This window comes from Tupaia chinensis, unplaced genomic scaffold (assembly GCF_000334495.1).
Source record: "Tupaia chinensis unplaced genomic scaffold, TupChi_1.0 Scaffold139431_1, whole genome shotgun sequence".
Classification (NCBI taxonomy): Eukaryota; Metazoa; Chordata; class Mammalia; order Scandentia; family Tupaiidae; genus Tupaia; species Tupaia belangeri.
Genome location: NW_006199316.1, coordinates 1,327,255 through 1,348,457, shown reverse-complemented (window position 1 = coordinate 1,348,457; position 21,203 = coordinate 1,327,255).

The following is a 21,203-nucleotide window of genomic DNA, read 5'->3' as shown; positions in this document are numbered from 1 at the left end:
GGGGTTAGGGAAATATGTTTTAAATGAGATAATAGAAATGAATGTGTTGGAGCTGGCAGGCGGCATGGTGGTTAGGGCACTAGCCTCCCACATGGCCGACCGCAGTTCGAGTCTGGACCTGGCTTGCTTTCTCACATTCCCTCTTTCTCCATTCATCACTCTGATCAAATTAAAAAATAATAATAAATTAAATAATTATTAAAAAAGAAATGAATATGCTATGCATAAAATGGTAAGCACATAGTTACTATTTGGTTTGAGGTCTAAGAGTAAGCCTATCATACTGACCATCTCTTCCTTCTCTCAGTTATTTATCCTTTTCGGCTTTTCTTTCACATCTTAACATGACTCTCCTATCTCAAACCAAACCAAACCACTATCTCTTGAGACCAGCCCCTGGCCTGAGTGCAGAGTGGGGTTGAACGTTTACTTGAATACGTAGTCGTTCTGAGAAAACGCAAACCCTTGTATTCTTTTTTTCTCCATTCCCAGGGTCATCAAACTTACTTCTTGATTTTTATACCCAGTGATCTGTGCAAGAAACGTAGACATTCCAGAGACTTTACACAGGAAGGGATTTTAACACAAGGAATTAGATGCTGCCAAATGGTAGGAAGCAGCAAAGCTCTGTGTTCTGGTCTAGGACTCCACGAAGGACCTCCCAGGACACCACTGCAGTGGCCATGTAGCACACCTCATTCTGTAGCCATGTCTAGGGACTGGGAGGACAGCCTCTGGAAGCTACTAATGCAGCTGCCCGGGGCACTCAGGAAGCTGAAGAATATCTCACCTGCATAAAAACCCTCATGGATCAATACCCTCGTTTGCTCACAGAAGCCAGCCGCTGAAAGAGAGCATGTCTGCCTCTTTGTCATTTTACAAGTCTTATATGAATACAAATAATTTGCGGATTAACTATAAGCAGATCTGGTAAAGCTGATTCTTTGTTTTCCAAAATTTCTAACTAGAAGAGAAGTAGAGGAGAGGTTGAATGGACCAACCTGCACTACATACCAACCAGTTTAATGTAGAAAATTTCTCAGGGCCAGCCCTCTAGTTAAGTGGTGTGCATAGAAAACCAGATCCCACACAGCCAACCAGAGTTCAAATCCCAGCCCTAGAAACTTGAAAAACATTCCAGGTAAGTGTGCATGAGTGCCCCAAATCAGGGCAGGATGGGAGAATGGAGGAAAAGGATTACAGTGTTCCCGTTCCCTGTTGATGGTGTGTTTTCTCACTCCCTCCTGGCAAGTGCATGTATCCAATTGAAAAAAAAAGTATCTCCGGTAGCAATATGACAGGATAAAAAGGACCATCCAAACAGGTCTCTTTGTATCTAGTTACATTCCAAGTACAGTGACTTCCATAAAATCCTCTTTCTCTGTGGGGAATCTTCTGTATCTCCCCATGACCTCTGAAAGAGTCTGGAGGCCAGCAGGTGGCGTGGTGGATAAGGTGCTGGACTCTTACCTGGCCCGCTGTAATGCAATCCCAGATGTGATGCTGGCTTTCTCACTCTCTCTCTTTCTTTCTGGGAAATGCACATGCCCTGTAGCAAATTTTTAATAATAATGATAAATAACATTAAACAAATGATTCTCTTTTAAAAAAGAAAGAGAAAGAGTCTGATTTCTCCAGCCAGTTCACCTTGTGCCGTGGAATGTGGGATGTCCTTGACGATGTTCCAGTGAGGCCCGCTACATACACACATCACTGAACGACAAGGCTGTGTCTGAGAAGTGCCTCTGGAGGGAGTCTCCTCGTTATGTTAACGTCACAGAGTGTACTTACACACACCTATTAGTAGGTGGGGTAGCCTGCCTCGCACCTGGGCTAACTGGGATGGACTAGGACTCCCAGGCTACAGACCTGTCCTGCATGCTAGGTACTGATCACAACAGGTAACTGTCACACTGTGGTAAATATGTATGCATGTGAGCCTGTCTGACAGAAAGCATACAGGACAAGTATGGTCTAGAAGATAAACGGTGCTCCTGTATAGCGCATTTACCTTGAACGGAGCTTGCAAGACACGCAGTTCCCTCAGTAAGTGCAGTGAGTCAGTGGTGAGTGCATGTGAAGGCCTGGGACATTACACTGTTGTGTGTGTAACCCAAGTCCTAATAGGATGGGGAGATAGAGGAGAAGGATTGTGATGTAACCATGCCCCATCGGAGGGCCACCCCCAGTGTAAGTGCATGCACCCTTTGGCAACTGAAAAAAAAAAAGTTATAATTACACGTATGAAAATAGACCCAGATACAGATCTATGGAGTTCATCCCACTGGGGGGCCGGCACAGTTGCTTAATACGTATTTGTAGAATTATATTGAATAATAGCCCGATGCATTTGGATTCAGTAGGAATGATCTGGAACATAGACAGACGTGCTGGCTTACCTACTGTGGTCAAAGAATGTAGAAAGGGTTGCTCAGATAAATCTCTAAACAGTTTCTCCTTAGCATTCACCCCATCACCCCACCAGTTACCCCACTTCTGCTTTCTGGATCATCCTCTTCTAGGCCTTCCTCTCATTTCCAGCAAGTCATCCACAAAGTTGTAATAGTTTTTTTCACCAAAGCCTAACTCATGAGAAAATCTTAGCGAATCAGTCCCGTGCCTGCTTTGGTCATGTGTGAGGGCATCGAACTGCACACTGAGTTAGGTACCAGATGGTTTCAGCAGTCTCTCTAACAGCATTCCTTCTGCCTAGCAGAGGTTCAGGTCTGCTCTGTCTGTGTCTGAGAGTACCGGGATGCACCAACTCTGACCATTGACCTCTCGAAGCTCAGAGCAGAATACAGACACCTTCCCAGGCAAATAATGATAAATCTCATGAATCTTTTCTGAAAAAAGATAAGGTAGAAATAAGTTAAAATAGCAATTTCTTATTCCTGCAGAAAAGTCCTTTAAAGTGCTTTCATGAACATAATTTCAATTATTTGGTCTTCATTTAGCTTTCTTTTTTTAACTTACAGAAAAAGTACAAATTTGATTCAGTAGAGTTTACTAATCTTATGAACTTATGATCAAAGTATATCATTTCATTTTATAAATAAATACAAATAAATGCAAACTGTGTCCCCTCCAAAGTTTAACAGTGTTAGGGCCAGCTGGTGGTTAAGATGGGTGGATCCCACATAGCAACTGTGCAGTTCAAGTCCCAGACCCAGTTGCTTGAAAAACACGTGCCCAAAATGTCAAGCAGAGAATGGAAAAGGGATTGCAGCATGCCATCCCTCTTGGGGAGTTCTCTCTCACTTTCTCTGTTGCTTACTCTCTCTTTCCCACTCCCTTCTCTCTCTCTCTCTTTCCCCAGTGAGTGCCCTATAGCAAATTAAAAAAAAAAAAAAGAAAGGTTAACGATGTGAACTTAAGTAATGCAAAGTGTGGTGTTTACTAAGCCCTCCTCTGGTATCAAGTTGTGATGTGCTTATAAATAAGATGTTTATGCAAAAATGGGGTTATAGTATTTGTTGTGTCTCACCAGGTTGGAAGCATTGTCTATAAAATGCATTGACGAAGTTCTGTAGATACAGATATGGAATAAGCTCTAAGGTATAATTTAAGTGAAAAAAGCAAGATGCATGGTCCAATAAGTGGTGCAGTTAGGATGTTGGACTCCCACATGGCTGACTGTGGTTAGAGCCCAGGACCCAGCAGCGTGAAAATCATACTGGGCACATGTGCATGCATACCCAAAATCCCAAGAAGAAAATGGAGAAGAGTTTACAACATGGCTATCCCCCTGGGGGAAGATTTCTCACTTTCCCTCGCTCTGGTGAATGCACACACCCTATGTCAAAAACCTAAAAAAAAAAAAAAAAAAAGCATGTAATATATACTATGATACTAAATTATATTATGATATTTGTATTAAAATGAAATATTATACATATTTTCTATTATGCACATAAAATATCTCTGAAATTAAACACAAAAAATAAAATAACTGTCTCTACCAGGCCGAACAGGGTGGCTGACGTGAGCATAGGGGAAGGCTTGTCATTGTTTACCACCGTACGTGTCTTGATTCTTGAGCTGTATTACTTCTTTAAAACTACGATGTTTAAAAAGAAATGAACAAAAAGTGATCTGGGGTTAATTCTCTACTGAAAGTTCCTACAGATAGATTATTGTGAATTTTCTTTTTTATTGTGGTATTATTAAGGTCATGTTTCCTGATGAAATCATCCTTGAGGAATAATCTCTCTAACTTGTGATCTGACTACTGACAACGTGATGGTTGTTGGGGTGTTGCTAAGTCATGAAAGATTCTTAGAAACCCCATCCTGTAGGTCAGTAGTGGTTTCTGTGCTCAGGAAAAGGGCATATCAGCATAGATAGGTTTCTTAGAAACCTAAGGTCATCAGCTCTCAGGGCTAAGGGAACTTCTGATTCGGTCTGATCCACCTCCATTGTGTTTGGATGCCCTCTGTACCACAGTTGCCCAGTGGTCTTTGTTGCTCCAGCATTGCTCAACGTTATTGGTGGAGATGCCCTGTGCTGTGAGTGGAGATGCCCCGTGCTGTGAGTGGGGATGCCCCGTGCTGTGAGTGGGGATGCCCCGTGTTGTGAGTGGAGATGCCCCGTGTTGTGAGTGGAGATGCCCCGTGCTGTGAGTGGAGATGCCCCGTGCTGTGAGTGGGGATGCCCCGTGCTGTGAGTGGGGATGCCCCGTGTTGTGAGTGGAGATGCCCCGTGTTGTGAGTGGAGATGCCCCGTGCTGTGAGTGGAGATGCGAGTGGTGGTGCCCCGTGTTGTGGGTGGAGATGCCCTGTATTGGTGGAGATGCCCCGTGTTGTGAGTGGGGGTGCCCCGTGTTGTGAGTGGGGGTGCCCCGTGTTGTGGGTGGAGATGCCCTGTATTGGTGGAGATGCCCTGTGTCATGAGTAGAGATGCTTTGTGTTGGTGGAGATGCCCCATGTTGTTAATAGAAATGCCCCTGTTATGGTAGAGGTGCTCGTGAAATCAAGGAGAGCCTCCACTCCATGGGTTCTGTCCTGTCCAGGCAAGATTTCTGGACTAGGACTCAGATTACTTATCTTCTCCTCTGCCAATGAACAGTATGGCTTCAGGCAGACTACTTGGCCTCTCGGCACCCGTGTTCTTCATCTCTAAAATTCAAGCACTGAGCCCAACCTGGTGGTGCAGTCGATGTCATGCTGAGCTGTGGTGCTGGAAGTCACATGCCAACCAGTTTGAATCCCCAGTCAGTCAGCCTGGAATACACCACGCACGTGCATGGACAAGACAAGTTTGGAGGACTAGGAAAGGGGTCTGCAGCTTGGTTAGACATGTCCAGAGCGCTTTCTTGTTCTCCTCTCTCTCTCTCGCATGAATGCACTTTATATCATGATTTTTTTTTTGACCAAGCACTGGACTGTGTCAGGGATGGTAAGCACCTGGCACGGCTGCAGCCCCTTTTGCTCTCCACCTGTACTCGACATCACCTCTCAGTTTGGCAGGTGCTTCAGGAGAGAATGAATCCCAGAATTCTTCTTAGCATAGTCCTCCAGGCAGCTGCAACCAATAGGTGGGACATGGGTGGGACTTGACAAACAAGATGAACATCACTCCCGTCCATCTTTGAGGTTGTCAAACTGCAGTGTGCTGCTAAATGTTTAACAACAGGTTCCAAGAGGGGAAAAAGGAAGATGCCCTGATTTCCAGCATTTACCACTTTCCATGTGTAAATATTTCCACCATGGCTGATTTCAAACTTAGACTGTGAAGCCAACTGGGCCAATTCCTGAAAATTTAGCAGTGGGCTTTTGTGAGCTAATAGAAGCTGATCCTGGCCCATCACTGTAAAATTGGTGACTTTGGATTAGCTAGCCACAGCCATAAGTAGAAGTAAAAAAAGACTGTCTTCCCTAGGGAATTGTATCCAGAGGCATCATCCTCACTTGCGGTCTTTTATACTTTGGAAGTACTGCATTGTCATGAGACCGTAATGAGATTATTCTGCTTTTGTGAGTCTTAGTTACACTCTCTGGAAAATGGGAATAAGGATTCCTACCTTATAAAATAGTCAACAATGAGAGACTGCACCTAAAGCACTTGGCACTTGGCCTCGCGCACCGTTTGACCTCGCACACCGTTCGACCTCTAGAACATTTCTCTTGCCTTACCTTTGTGGGCCACTGTCATGTCCGACTGTGTCTCATCTTCTCCTTATTCATGAAAGCGTAGCCTTCGCCCTCCCTCTAGCCCCTTCCTTTTTCTGCTCCCTTAATACACCCTTCCTCTGTTTCTCTCCTCTGCTCTAATATGCTTAATCTTCTGCCTGAGTGGAATATAAATATTTAATCCTCTGCACTCCTAGTGTTTGAGCTTACTTACCATCATCCAATCTTCTCTTACTACTGCATGCTGAGATTGTCGGTTCTCCCTGTGTAGAGACCGATGCTGAGTAAGTCTCTGGGACTCCACCCCACCATGACACCGTGAGAAAATAACCGCTAATAAGTCCCCACACTTGGACTCACACTTATGTCAAGGCTGCTGGCACAAGGACTTTCTCTTATGTGAGTACCACCAAGGCTGCTAGGAGCATGGCGTGGTGCTCGTGGGCGGACCACACCGACAAGGACGAGCTCATGAGCAAAGCCTTGACAGCAGGCAGAAATTATTTCACACCGGAAGAACAGATCACGTTTGTGTGAGTAGAGTACTTCTGAAGAGTTGTCCAAAAACTAGATTTTGGTCAAAACCTACCATACCTAGAGTGACCTTCCTGCAGTGTAGCGTCATAAGGTGAGTGGTGAGGCTATGCGGCCAGTCTGTGCCACGTCTCCTAATTAAAGGCCTCAGCTCTGCACACGCTCACTAGACACATGCCAGCTGACTGACATAGGTCCAGTGTCCTGCGAGCAAGCAGTAAAGACTTGAGACAGACCATGCTGCCCGCAAGGAGCTGACTGTGGATAGGCCAGAGATAGTCAATTGACAACTGTCATCAGGTGATTCATGCAAACAGTGCTCAAGGTAAGCAGGAGGGCAGAGGACCCCCGAGGAGGGTTGTTTCACCAGCCCCGGGACAGACGGACGACTGGAAAGGGCGCCCAGGAAGGTGACGGTATCCTGGAAGGCTCCTTTCTGTCCTCTGCCAGCACCTCAGACTGCTAGATCCATCTGTCCGTGGTCCAGAGTGATGGTGTCCAATCCTGTCTCCATCCTTACATGCTGTGACTTCCAAAGCTATCCCTCAGGCCCATGTATGAATTTCCAGGACCAAATCCTGGAGCTACAGTTCAGCTCCATAAGGAAGTCGTGAAGCCCCTCCAGTTCTAAGTATCTGAAACTGAACTCAGCGGCACCCACCCTGTACCAGATCCCCTTGTGCTCTGGAAGCCTGTCTCAGCAGATGTCACAGTTCGTTGCAGATAGATGCCTGGAATCATTTCTCGCTCGGCCTCACCCCAGCATCTTAACAGCCACTGAAGAGTTGATTCCGAAGCTAGGAAACATCTCTTGCACATTGCCTTCTCTCTCTCCATCCTGCTGCATCTAAGCTGCCATCATTTCTGCCTGGGACCGTGTTCATGGACTATTTGATGTACTTAGCCCTCATCCTGACCTCCAGCACTTCACATGCAGCCAGGATGATCTTTCAGAACACAAGTCTAGCCGTAGCACTCCCCTTTGCTATTGTCCTCAGGACGACGTCCAGGGCCAGCCCCATAGTGCAGTGGTGAAGTGCTGTGTACAGGGAGCTGGATTCCACGTGGCAGACTGTGGTTCCAATTCCAGCCCTGGTGGCTTAAAAACACACTGAGTGCATTTGCAGATGTGCCCCAAATCCTGACGGGATGTAAAAGTGGAGGACAAAGGACTGCAGCATGACCACGCCTCATTGGGAGTGCTTGCTCTTCCTCTGAGATGAGTACGCACTCCCTCTGACCAATAAATAAGATGGGGCCAAGCAGGTGACGCAGTGGTTAAGGTGCTGAACCCTCACATAGTCAACTGTGGTCAAACCCAGATCCGGCAGCTTAAAATTCACACTATGCGTGTGCTCCCAAAATCTTGAGAGGAGAATGGAGAAGGGATTGCAATGTGGCCATCCCCCCAGGGAATAATTTCTTGCTTTCTCTCTCTCTGGTGAGTATGTGTGCCCTATGCCAAAAAAAAAAAAAAAAACTTAATAAATAAATAAATAATAAAAGATGAAGTGAAAATTCTTTAATTTCTCACTATTTTTTTTCAACCTCTTTGACAAGAATAAGGCCCTCTAATGTTTCATTCTCATGGTGCACCGTGTTCCTTTTATCACGAGACTGACCACACTTTATCGTATCTACTGGTTTCATGTAGCCATTTCTGCTGGATACTGGATTCCAAGATCACAGACCGTGTCTGTATTGTTTGCCTGCTGTATCTGTAGCCCCTAACACAGTACCTGGTAGATAGGTGGATACCAAATGTGTAAGTAAGTTTGTATTTTAAATGCATTTTAAAAATTATGCCAGAGAGTACATATGCTCTCCAGAGAGAGAGAGAGGGAGAGAGAGAGAGCACAAGGAAGCACCCCCCACTCGGGACATGGTCACGCCCAATGCCATGCTCCACCTCTTCCTTTTCGGTCTTTGGGCATGCATGCACATGCGCCTGACGTGTCTTCAACACTGCCAGATCCAGAACTTGAACTGCAAAGTTGGTCACTGGGATCCAGCTCCTTTAGCCACCAGGTCATAAGCTGGCCCTTTTTGCTATTTTAATGGAGAGGAACGAGTTCTTTCCCATCCTTTTTGTTAAAACGTTCTGTCTTTGTCATCTGATTTTTCGCACAGCTCCTTCTAAAGGGACCTGATTCTCCCAGACTTGCTCAGGAGCTGTGGGGCCTGCACCTCGCGGCCTCTGGGGCACAGCTTCTCCTTGTGCAGCAGTGGGAAGGGGTGGCAGTGGAGGGAGAGGGAACACAAACCATCCCGTTGTGTGGGGCTGAGGTCGCAGGGGTGATGCTGTGAGCGGATGAAAGGCACGATTCTCCATTCTCGATTGTGGCGACTTGCAGGGATGAGCCAAGGGCCTGTGCGGGAAGGGATGGTCTTGGGCAGCCAGATGCAGCGCTGTCCAGGGCTGCCTCCCTTAACCTCTGGGGGCCGGCATGGGGGAGCACAGCAGCTGAAACAGATTCACTTTTATGCCAGTTTCCTCCCTTTGAGTGATTGCCTTGGACCCAGGCACACTGGGAATTAGTCAGAAACTGTTCAGAGGGCCAGATCCATGGCCTACTGATTAAGGCAGCCAGATCTGACATGGTTGACCCCACGGTTCGAATCCCAGTGGCTTGAGAAACATACCAGGCGTATGTGTGTGCATGCCCATGTCAAATGGAAAGAGGGATAGAAGAGAAGAAACTGTACCATGACCATCCCCACGAGGGGTGCTTTCTCCCCTTCCTCTCTCTCTGTCTCTCTGATGAGTTCATATACCCTATAACAGGGAAAAAAAAAAAAAAAAAAAAGAAAGAAAGAACCTCTCAAGATAAAAGAACGTGGCTCAAGGCCCGTACTGTGTGAGCCAGCCTCCTGGAGTTCATGCCCCACTCCTGCCTTATCTGGGGAGCTGCTCAAGGCAGACAGCCCTCCCTCCTCTCCACCCCCACCACTGCCTTCGTGAGACCTCATCCTGTTTTGTCTGGGCTGTGGCAACAACTTCCTGTTCCCTAACCTGTCCGTGTCCACACTGCTGCCCGAGTGGTATTTCTGCCCTGCACTTTGGGTCTTACCACTGTCTGTCCTCTCCCACTGCCCTTGGTGCACGCCGTGAGCTTTGCCCAGTTTTCCAGGGCCCCAAGACTGCCTTCCTAGCCTGGCCTGCACCACCCCTTGGGCTGCTCTGGCCCTCTGACTAGGCACACAATCTCCGGTCCCTCTGCCCTGATTATCCTTCTGCCTCTGTTTACCTGATCACCTCCTCATCCTTCACATCCCCTCTCGGAGAGCAGATGCCCCCTCAATATCACCTCCCAAGTGGGTTTTACCTGCATTTTCCCTGATAACCACTCCTGTGCCTACTCCTGGTCCTATAGTAGCACCTACACACAAGGCTGTCATCTCTTTAGACGTTTCCTCCCAAATCAGGAACGATCGCCTTCCTCTGTGTACCCGTATCCATGAGCCCCCGGCCATAGTACCGTGCACACAGCAAATGCTCCCGAACCTTCCTTCCCTTCCTTTCTGCTCGCCTGTTCTTAAGCTCTGAAACTGTTCCTATGTTCTGACTTTTGGAGCTACAGGGGGAAATAATGTAGTTTAATCTTTTTTTTTTTTTTTTTTTTTTTAGAGAAAGGGATTTTTTGCTGGGGGGGCGGGAGGCTCATGCACTCACCAGAGAGACAGAAAGCAGGGTGGCCATGCCACAATCCCTTCTCCTCCATTCTCCTCTTGGCTTCTTAGGCACGCACACACATGCGCCCGGCATGAGTTTTAAGTCGCTGGATCCAGGACTCTGACTGTGATCGACTACATGGGAGTCCAGCAACATGACCAATACGCCATCTGCTGGTCCCAGGCCTTTATTCTTTCTCTTTTTTTCTTTAGTTATTTATTTTAATTTATTTGTTATTATTTTTATATTTGACCAGAGAGAGAGAGAGAGAGAGAGAGAAAATGAGAAAGCGCCACCAGGTCTGGGACCAGAACTGTAGACAGCCATGTGAGAGTACAACACCCCAACTACCACGCCACTTTCCAGCTCTTTCTTTCTTTTTTTAATGGTTGACAAAACCAAAACTCAGTGAAGGAAGACATCAACCTAGAACAGGGGTCCCCAACACCCGGGGCAAGGACCGGTACTGGAGGTATAACCACATATATCTACAAAAGTGGCGATAGTGTACTGAGCTTGAATCGTCCCTAAACCACCACTCCCACCTCCAACTCTGGTCTGTGGAAAAATGATCTCCCATGAAACCAGGTCCTGATGCCAAAAGGTTCAGAGACCACTGTCTCGGGGTGCACAGTGGGCGCAAGGGCAGACCTGGGGAGCCCGGTCAGGCTTATCTTGCTTATCTCGAGAAGATCCTTGAAATAGAGGATTGCATTAGAAGGAAAGGAAGGGACTAAGATGACCACCATGTTCTCCGGATGTTTTCTACAAGGGGGCTTCATGACGTTCATGGAAAAATGAACTTAAAGTATGGATTTATTTCAGTGCAAAACATTTTTGGGATCATTTTTTCATAATATGTATTACAGAAGGTTTCCTTATAATATGCATTTTCCATGAACTTTTTGAAAAGACCACTTGTATATGTTACTTTAAAGAATACATTCCTGGGACAAGCAGGTGACATGGTGCTTAAGGTGCTGGACTCCCGCGTGGCATGGCTGTCTGCGGTTAGAGTCCCAGACCTCGAGACTTGAAAATCACACCAGGCGTGTATGCATGCATGCCTAAAATCCCAGGAAGAGAATGGAGGAGAGGGGATTGCCGTGCGGCCATCCCCCTGGGAGGGTGGGGTGGGAGTGTGATTTCTCACTTTCCCTCTCACTGTCTCTGTCTCTCTCTTACAAGCACGCACACCCTAGGGCAAAACTCTGGGGTTTTTTTGGAGAGGGTTTTTTTTTCATTTTTTGTTGTTGTTGTTGTTGTTTTGTTTTGTTTTGTTTTGTTTGTGCTATAGGGCACATGCACTCGCCAGAAAGAGAGAGACAGAGAGACAGAAAGCAAGAAATCACTCCCCAGAGTGGGCTGCACCTTGGGTGCAATCCCTTCTCCTCCTCTCAGGATCTTGGGCACGCACGCACACGCGCCCGGCGTGAGTTTAAGTCACCAGGTCTGGGACTTGAACCACGGTCAGCTACATGGGAGTTCAGCGAATAGCCGTTATGCTAACTGCTGTTCACCCTAGGGCAAAACTCTTAAAAAAAAAAAAAAAAAAAAAACTTGCTTTATTTTAGGTTTTGGTAAAATGGACATAATGTGAAACTTCACATCCGAACCATTTGAAGTGTACATTTCATGCCATGAAATTCCTCCTTTCCCCAATCTGCAGCCATCACCACCATCCACCCTGGCTCTCTTCTTCCCAGACTAGACCCCTGTGCCAGTTAGACATTAGCTCCCTGTTGCCCCAGCCCCCAGCCCCTGGCATCCACTCTGGTACTTTCTTTTTCATCTGCTAGAGGGCAGGTGTGCTCGCCAGTGAGAAGCTGCAGGGGTGTGTGGGGTGAGAGAGAACCCCCCGGGGGGACAGTGGTACCGTAGTCCCTTTTCCACCTCTCCCTCCTTTCAGGATAGTGGGCACTCACGCGCATGTGCCCAGTGGATCCAGGAATGGAACTGCGTGCTTGGCCCTGTGGGATCCAGCCGCTTCAGCCGCCGTCCACCAGCTGACCCAGCAGTGTTCTTTCTGTGTCTGTGGGTTTGACTGCTCTGAGTACCTCACGTCTGCGTCATGTCGGGCGTTCGCCTTTTTGCAGTACCCAGTGCATGTAGCCTAATGCCGCGTTAAGCACCTCAGTTGGCTCGTCTGTCTAATGGAGGTAGTGGCACCGCTTCCTAGCGGCTGCGCCTATGAAAAGCCAGAGAAAGGAGAACTGAGCCCGGCTCTGGCAGGTGGTGCGGGGTGCTCAGATCCCAGCTGTTGCTGTCGTCTCTGGTGCAGTGGTTTGGCGACCGTCGTGATACCCGGAGTGGACTGCACCTTGGAAAAGAGGCTGGCAGTACTGTGACAGTGTAGCCGCCCTGGACCCTGGGGATCAAACAGCCACTCCCGCCTCACAGGTGCATCCTGTGGACACCTAGTGTGATGCTTGCCTGACGGGCGGCTCCTTGCCTCCCCCCACCCCCCCAGCTCCGTGCTCTCAAGTGTGAAATCCCAGGACTTGATGGCCGAAGTCCAAAGGCTGAGGATCGTCCATCTAGGCACAGAACTCAGCTCGACCGTGTTTGCACCGTCACCTCCTGCAGTGTTTCCTGTGCTCTCGACCTGCTTTGTGCGGGAGGTGGATTGAAGCGGGTAGGCTCACCCGGGCGTAGTGGAACTAATCTGTGCTGGTATCTTATTTTCAATTTGTAGAGGCCGGGGGCACTTGTGTGATAAATGGCGCTGCGTAAATTAAAATGCAACTAAGGGTCTCTTTAGTGTTTCTTAAATTAAGTTTATTATGTGTGGTAATTTGCACCTCGAGGCTTTTGTTGTTATTTGTTGTAGTGACTGTGGCGGTAATGAGGCTGCTCCCAGAAAAGCTTGGCACGTGCCTGGCAGACAGCTCATTTGCATCTGGCGGGGCGCCATGGTGCACCCTGAACAAATGAATCAGCCTGTGGGGGCTGGGACTCGGAATCACGGGGAGGCTGTGGCTCTCGCTCACGAGCCCAGTGATCCGGGAGAGGACATCAGCTCTGTATCCTCTCCTAGATGGCTTCTTCCTGAGCCTCAGCCTCTGGACTTGAGCAGTCCGGCCCCATAAAAGCACAAAGCTGGGAGGGGAAGTTAAGGGACTATTATTCACTGAGCCCGGGGTCAGGCCGGCATCACAGGAGGTGCTTTCCACAGGGCTGGCGTGCGTGCCCCAGCTCTGGGGTTCTGAGCCCATCCTAAGGACTGTCTGGGTTTTTTTGTTTGTTTTTAGAGATTTTTGGTATAGGACGTGTGCATTTACCAGAGAGCCAGAAAGACAGAAAGCGAGAACTCAGCCCCTGGGAAAGATAGCCACGCCGCCATCCCTTCTCCTCCATTCTCTTCTCAGAATCTTGGGCACGCACACACGTGCACCTGGCATGAGTTTTAAGCCGCTGGGTCCGGGACTTGAACAGTGGTCGACTCTGTGGGAGTCCAGTGACGTAACAGTTACACTATCTGCCAGTCCCAGGACTGTCTGCTTTATCGTGGTCGGTAACACTGAGTGTCTGGAGGCTCCTTCTAGCCAAACCATTTGTGGAAATTTAAAAAAAAAAAAATTCTAAAGGAAAGGTCTTCTGAGTGATCCCAAAGCGAATACAGCGAGGCTTGCACACATCTGACTCTCACGGCTGCCTTTGAAGATGAACAGGGCAGGTGACACTTTCTTTGTGCAGCTTAGAGAGACCAAGAAATTTGCCTGGCGGGCACACACAGACTGAGGACGAAACCCAGGGTTTCTGATAGAGTCTCTAATTCTGAGATGTAACATGAAACCGTGTGCCATGTAGTGATTTCTCATTTTCAGATCCTGTTGCTCCCACCCTCCTCGGGAGCTGGGAACCTCACACAGGAGCTCTGCAGGAGTCTTTCCGAGAGAAGCCAGGCAGGTCTTGGTTAGCAGAAAGAGCCCAGAGCCAGAGCCAGAGTCCTGGTGACGCCACGAAGTACTTCCTATGTATGGTTGAGTTACTTAAGTTATTCCAATCTCTTCCTCTTTGAAGTGGGATCATAGTGGGACATAGATAGTGTGTGAGTGACATGAGCTACTGTGTGAAGGGTCAGCGGAGTGCCTGGCACGGATGAAAGGTGCCTCATTGTCGCTACCATGCAGACCCACAGCCTGGAAAGACCCAAATTCCCCTCTCACATCCCCTTGTGCTTGTTTATTGAAGAAAGGTAGGGAAATAAGCTCTCGCCCTTCTTGCTTAATGTTTTTTTGTTTAGTTTTGTTTTTGTTTTTGTTTCTGCTCCACAAGTCAGCCTGGCTCAGAGTTTATAGTATACACCACAGGCAGGCAGTGGGTAGTGATCTCAGCTCAGGAGTTCTTACAGAAAGTTGTGCCTCGTGACATAGACCCAGAAAAGCAGATGTTTCCCCGCCTCGGCCTGGCGGGGACGGCGGCATTCTTAGTCACTCGAGCACAGCCCGAGCTGATTTCTCCCAGCATGTCCAGCCCTGGACGGCGTCGGTTATTAGGTGAAATCGTCGGTGGAACCGTGCTCCGCCTGTCCTCTGTGTCCCACCCCATCTCGGGGCCTCAGGGGTCTGGGTCTGCACAGCCTGACTGGGCTGAGCTTCTAGTGGGCTCTTCTAGGGCCCCTGCCTTCTCTCTGACCATCACCGCTCCCTGAGTCCAGCTGTGGGAGCTGCCCGGGTGCCTGGCTGCTCTGATGAACCACTGCGTCTGAGGGGCTTACGGGAAGAGTCAGCGAATGAACACCCATGGAGGCAGTGCCGGAGCAGCATAGTAGACGGTCCAACACCCACCGCTGGGCCCAGGGCCTGGCCCAAAGGCATGGTTCAGTGAAAATGATGACGCGGTGATTCGTTTTGGCAAAGCACATCAGCTGAACTGTGTTACGGTGATCTTTGCGATGTGTTAGGGTGGCCTTGGTCACGGGCTGTGAAAGAATTCACACACTTAGAGGGAAAGCAGATTTTAAGGGACGGGCTCACTTTCCAACAGTGAGAAGGGACCCAGAGCCTCGGCCCAAAGGGTGGCAGCCGGGAGCTTTTATTGGGCCTTAAGGAAGGAGGGCTGTGGTCGAGTAATTCGGGCCATCCATCCGTGGGTCCTTGGGTTATTTCACTGCTCTCTCTGGCTGCTGTGGTCAGCCATGTATTCGGTCCTTAGTTTTGGTGTGAACTGTTGACAGATGTTGTCATCTTTATAGCTGAAAGCAAAACTTAGACAATACAAGGTCAGCCATCTGTGATGAAGTCAAGAAAGGACCAACTAATTTGGGAAGAAAAAGGGAGGAGAAGAAAAATGTCTGAAGCACCTGGGAGCTTTAGATGGGTCTTTCCAGTGAAAATATCTAAGGCACCAGCAGGACACTGAGTTAACCCTTTTTCATCTCCAAAGATCTTGGGGAACATTTTTATTTTCATTTTATTGTATTTCATTTTTGCTCTAGGGCACATGCACTCTCTGGAGAGAGACAGAGACACAGAGAGAGGGAAAGTGAGAAATCATCCCCAGGGAGGATGGCTACACAACAATCCCTTCTCCTCCATTGTCCTCTTGAGATTTTGGACACACATGCACACACGCCCAGTGTGTTTTTCAAGCCACCAGATCTGGGACTCAAACCGTAGAATCAACCATGTGGGATCCATTGTCTTAACCACCATGGCACCTGCTGGCCCACTTGGGAGACATTTAACCCTTTCTTACTAATCTTATGTCTGAAGCTCAGTTCAGTGTTGTCTCCTTCGTCAAGCTGTTCTCTTACCAAATAGACACCCCTCTCTCCTTTGTAACAGAACTTCATAGGTTAAGTTTCTATATATAAAGCTTGTAATTATATTCTTTGTTTAGAGAAAAAGTTAAAAAGAAAAAAACCTTTGCTTCTATTACCTCCTTTGATTTTTAAACAACCCATTCAAGATTATCATCTTCTTTTTATAGCGGAAAAAACAGAGGCTTAGATACATTTGCAAGAGCCTGAGTTTCTGCAGCTCTTAAGTAGCAAAGCTTTTATCTATTCAATTATTTCTATTTCAGCACGCGATGTAGGTGAATGTATATTTTATTTCATTGGGTCTGCCTTTTAACTTCCCCACTAGAACAGAATCCCTTCAAATCTAAGGACTGTCTCATACTGCACAACCAGTAAATGGTTGAAAATTAGTTACCCCCTTTTTTAAAAATGTTATTTATTTATCTATTTTTTTAGGGCATGTGCTTGCCAGGGAGAGACAGAGAGGGGGAAAGTGAGAAATCACCCCTCAGGGGAATGGCCACACTGCAATCCCTTTCCTCCATTCTCCTCTCTGGATTTTGGGTATGCACACAATCACGTCTGACATAATTTTCAAGCTGTCGGGTCCAAAGCTCGAACTGCAGTCAACCGCAGTCCAGTGTCTTACTGGTCCCTTTGAACTGCCCATTTTAACAGGGTTCTTCAGTGCTAGAATCAGAGGTGTAGTCAATGGCAGACTTTCATACAAACTCAGAGTAGAGAAGAGAAGAAAAAGGTTTTCTCTGTAGAGAGAGCTTTCAGATGAACCTTCCCTGTTCGTAGTTGGTCTGTGGGGGCATCCCCCGGGTCCCCTTTCTATGTTACACCAGCCGGTGGTTTTGTACCACTGAATACAGCCTATGTCCTTTCCCATACTCAAAGCCGCAGGGCCAACACATGGCACAGCTCGAGGACAGTGACAGTGGAACATGACAAATCCTGGACCGTGTCCTGCTCAGCTGAGATTCATCACTATTAATATCTGGGCTTCTATTAATACTCCCGGCTCACTGTGCACTCATTTAGATCGGGAAGCTATTCTTAGCCACACATTCTTGGGCCTGGGCCTGAGTCCCACTTACAGATCATTACTTCCATCTTGGTTTTTGTACTTACAGAGAGAGCGGGATTTCCGCCTCCATCGCCCCAGAGGAGGGGCGGGGCAGCTCTGTGTTTTGAAAAACTGTCCCATGCATGATCTGAGGTTAGTATCTTGCCCCCTAGCCTGCAATGACCATAGTGCTCTTCGATCACCGTGACTATTTACCCTCCCACCAACATACGCACGCACACGTACACACACTGTTCCAGACCCCTGTGGGTGGGCGGTACACCCACTGCCCAAAGGCACGTTACCCAGAGGCTTGTCTCTGCCATTCTGATCTGTTAACTTGAGTCCCTCTTCAAGTTGGAACACGGGCTGGGGTTGTTCCCCTCTACAGTTTGAGAAAAGCAGCTTCCCAGGCTCCCCAGAGCTCCCGTCTGTGGAGTAGAGAGGCGGATGAAGTCTCTGAGATAAAACCTCCCTGGGGATTGAGCTGCTGGGACCAATCTGAAGTCGTTGTGGCTCTGTCAAGAGCAATTTTAACCACAAGATGTTTTTTCTCTAAAACTTACTCGAGGCCCAAGGGTGAGAGTCAGGGAGTGAATAGTGACAGTCAGTGAGTAATGAGGCTGCTTTTGGGTGGTGGCAGCGTTCTGGAATTAAACTGTGGTCATGGTCCCACTACCTTGCAAATACACAAAAGCCACTGAGCTGTGTGCTCGGTAGATTTTACAGTATGTGAATCATACCTCAACTTTATATTAGCTCACTCCTATTGTGTGAGCCCAGATTTAGTTCATTGAAACCTAGATCTAGGCCTAGCTACCATGAGTCTTTGGCCACATGGGAGGCCCAGGTTTAGTTCCCAGAACAACCTACCTCGGCTGGGCACAGTGGCACACCTGTAATCCCAGCTGCTTAGGCTGGGGCAGTGACTACGACACGGAGGGTCACTGTCAAAAATCACCCCCCAACCTCTTTAGAAACAGAAACAAAACCTAGACCTGATCCTGTTTCTCCCCGTCGTAGAGGCTGGGTCCGAACTCGATGTGGCCGCAATCAGGGTCCTGCATGGTCTTCTAACCTGCCTCTCCAGCCTCATTCCAACTCCCCAGCCCTCTCCTTCGTCCTTTCCGGTAATCACGTCAGAGCTCACCTTCCCCAGAAAATTCCGTCCTTTCTACGTTTCCGTGTGCATAGCATCTGTAATCTCTTCCTACCGTTTTTTTCCTGGCATATTCTTAGACTTCCTTCTGAAGAGAGAATAGATTAGTTTCTTCTCTGTGTTCCATAATCCTTTATGCCCTCTTTTCCTGCTTTTTATTAAATAATTATTTCATTTTTATTTCTTCTTATTATTATTAATTTGCTATAAGGCACATACACTCACCAGAGCAAGACAGAGAGAAAGAGGAAGAGGGGCAGTAAGAAAGTAAGCTGCCAGGTCCAGGACTCAGGCCTCAGTCAGCCATGTGAGAGTCCAGCACCTTAACCACTAAGCCACCTGCTGGCCCCTTCCTCCCCCTTTTAAAATTTATAATTTTCATCATATTAAAATAAAAGATAACAGTTACTGTTCTCTGAGAACTCACAATGAACCAGGTGCGGAGAGTGGATTGGTACTAAGTAGATGCTCAATAAATACTGCTTTCTTCCCCACGTTGCAGATGTTCATTTCTGTCACTCAATTCTATGGTGGTGACAGCATTCTGCCTTTAAATAGGTAGCATGAGGCTTGTAAACTGCCAGATCTACTCTGGAACAGCTCTTGAAAACTTTTCCTGATGGCCACCTTTCTGGCTGAGAGGAGTAATCTAGCAAATATTTGGAATTCCCAAGGGGGTTTTGTACCTGAAGAGGAATACCCTCATCCTTCCATGTTTGAATGTGTAATTTCAAATTGAGTTTTAAAATTTGATTCTGCAGCACATGTAAATATTAGGTACATAGTTGTTGAAACTCTCTTAAACAATATCATTACAGTTGCAAGTTTAGTCTGGCTTATTCTCTTGAATATTTCATAAACCTTCAACGGTGGAGGAAATATATACACCGTATGACAGACCTTGCTGTGCACGTACCCTTAACCTTGTTTCCCAATAGCAACAGCTTCAGCATTTCTGTACTCACTTATATGCCTCCTCCAGTACTGTTAAATTGGGTTGTCGGAAAAGCCATGATGTCATGTCTTTTTTTTTTTTTTAAGAATTATTTAGTTTATTTTGTTATTATTACCTTTTTTAATTTGACCAGAGAGAGAGAGAGAAAGACAGAGAGAAAAAAGGGAAAGTAAGAACACAAGCTACCAGGTCTGGGACTCAAACTGTAGTTGGCCACTGTGGGAGTCTAGCACCTTAAGCACCAGGCCACCTGCCGTCCCATCTTTGTTTTTCTATGCAAAAATGCACTATGACTTTTCCGACGACCTAATGCTTATTTTGATTGTAAGCTATGTGATTTACACTTTGTGGGGAAATGACTGTAGAGTAACATCATCAAGATGAAAAGCACAAGGTCACGGCATGTACGTCATAATCTAATTAACCCTTGGCGGGACACACAGCTTGAACAGACCCCCGCTGCTGGATGCGAGGCTAAGCATCGTTTCTTTAGCTGAACTTCAGTTATGTTAACATGATTTTCCATTCACTCCTTACACGTAGGTTTTTCTTTTCTGTAGTTTCTTATCTTGAAGAATTTTTTCAGTCTTCTGCTTGGCCCAATTCATCACACACAGTCCAGTCAATATAATACAGTTTCCTGAATGTTGGTTTTATCAGACCTTACTCCAAAGAGAAGCTAGATCCTACATGGCAACTGCAATTCAAATCCCCAGCCCAGTCGACCTGGAGCATGCTGGGTTTACACAGGTGCCTAGAAGCCAGGACAGAGGAGCATTGAGCATGCCCAGACCCTGCAAGGTGCTCCCCTCTCTGTCTCACACTCGCGTGTGTACGTATGCACTCCATCGTGAATAAAGGAAAGATGGTAATTGGCCAGTAAAACTCTCATATGTAGATATCAGAGAGCATTTTCAGTTACCTTCTGTGGTGTCTTGTACTGAATTATGGCCAGATACAGAGATGGAAGAAGTACATGCTCTCGGGGACCAGCAGTTAGCGTAATGGCTATGTCGCTGGACTCCCACGTAGTCGACCGTGGCTCGAGTCCCGGACCCGGTGGCTTAAACTCACGCCGGGCGCGTGTGCGTGCGTGCCCAAGATCCTGAGAGGAAAATGGAGGAGAAGGGATTGCGGCGTGGCCATCCCCCCTGGGGGGTGATTTCCTGCTTTCTGTCTCTCTATCTCTCTCTGTCTGTCTGGCGAGCACACGTGCCCTATAGCAAAAACCTCTCCAAAAAAAAAAAAAGAAGTACATGCTCTCGGGATTAGAAGATTAAATTTATGCTAGTATATAACACATTTTTCTTTCTTTTTTTTAAGAGAAATTTTTGCTGAAGGGTTCATGTGCATGCCAGAGACACAGAGAGAGAGAGAGAAAGTGAGAAATCTCCCTCCCCACCCCCCGAGGGGGATGGCCACACTGCAATCCCTTCTCCATTTTCTCCTCAGGATTTTGCGCACATGTATGTGCCCAGCATGAGTTTCAAACCATGGGATACAGGACTCAAACCAGAGTAGATTGACCATGTGGGAGTCCAGCACCTTAACCACTAGGCCACCTGCTGGCCCAATACATAACAATATTTTTTAAACATATTCACTTTATTTTTCTCCTGTCATTATGTGAGGTGCTTTTAACTTGATCATTCAGATGTTAGTCCACTCCGTAGGGTAACACAACTAGGTGAAGGCTGGAATTTGAACCTGTGGCTTCAGATTCTGAATCCCTTTTTCCATGGCAGCAGCCTTCCTTTCTGTGTCTGCCTTCAGGAAGCGTACTAGCGCTCACGTCCCTGGAATTTCACAGGAAATAGTCTTGGTTGTTGGTTGGAGCCACAGGCTTACAGTAGAGCCGATGACAATTCCTAGCTCAGGACTGGCTCTGCTCTCTCTGGTGGAGAAGCAGCGGCTGCAGGACAGAACTGCATCC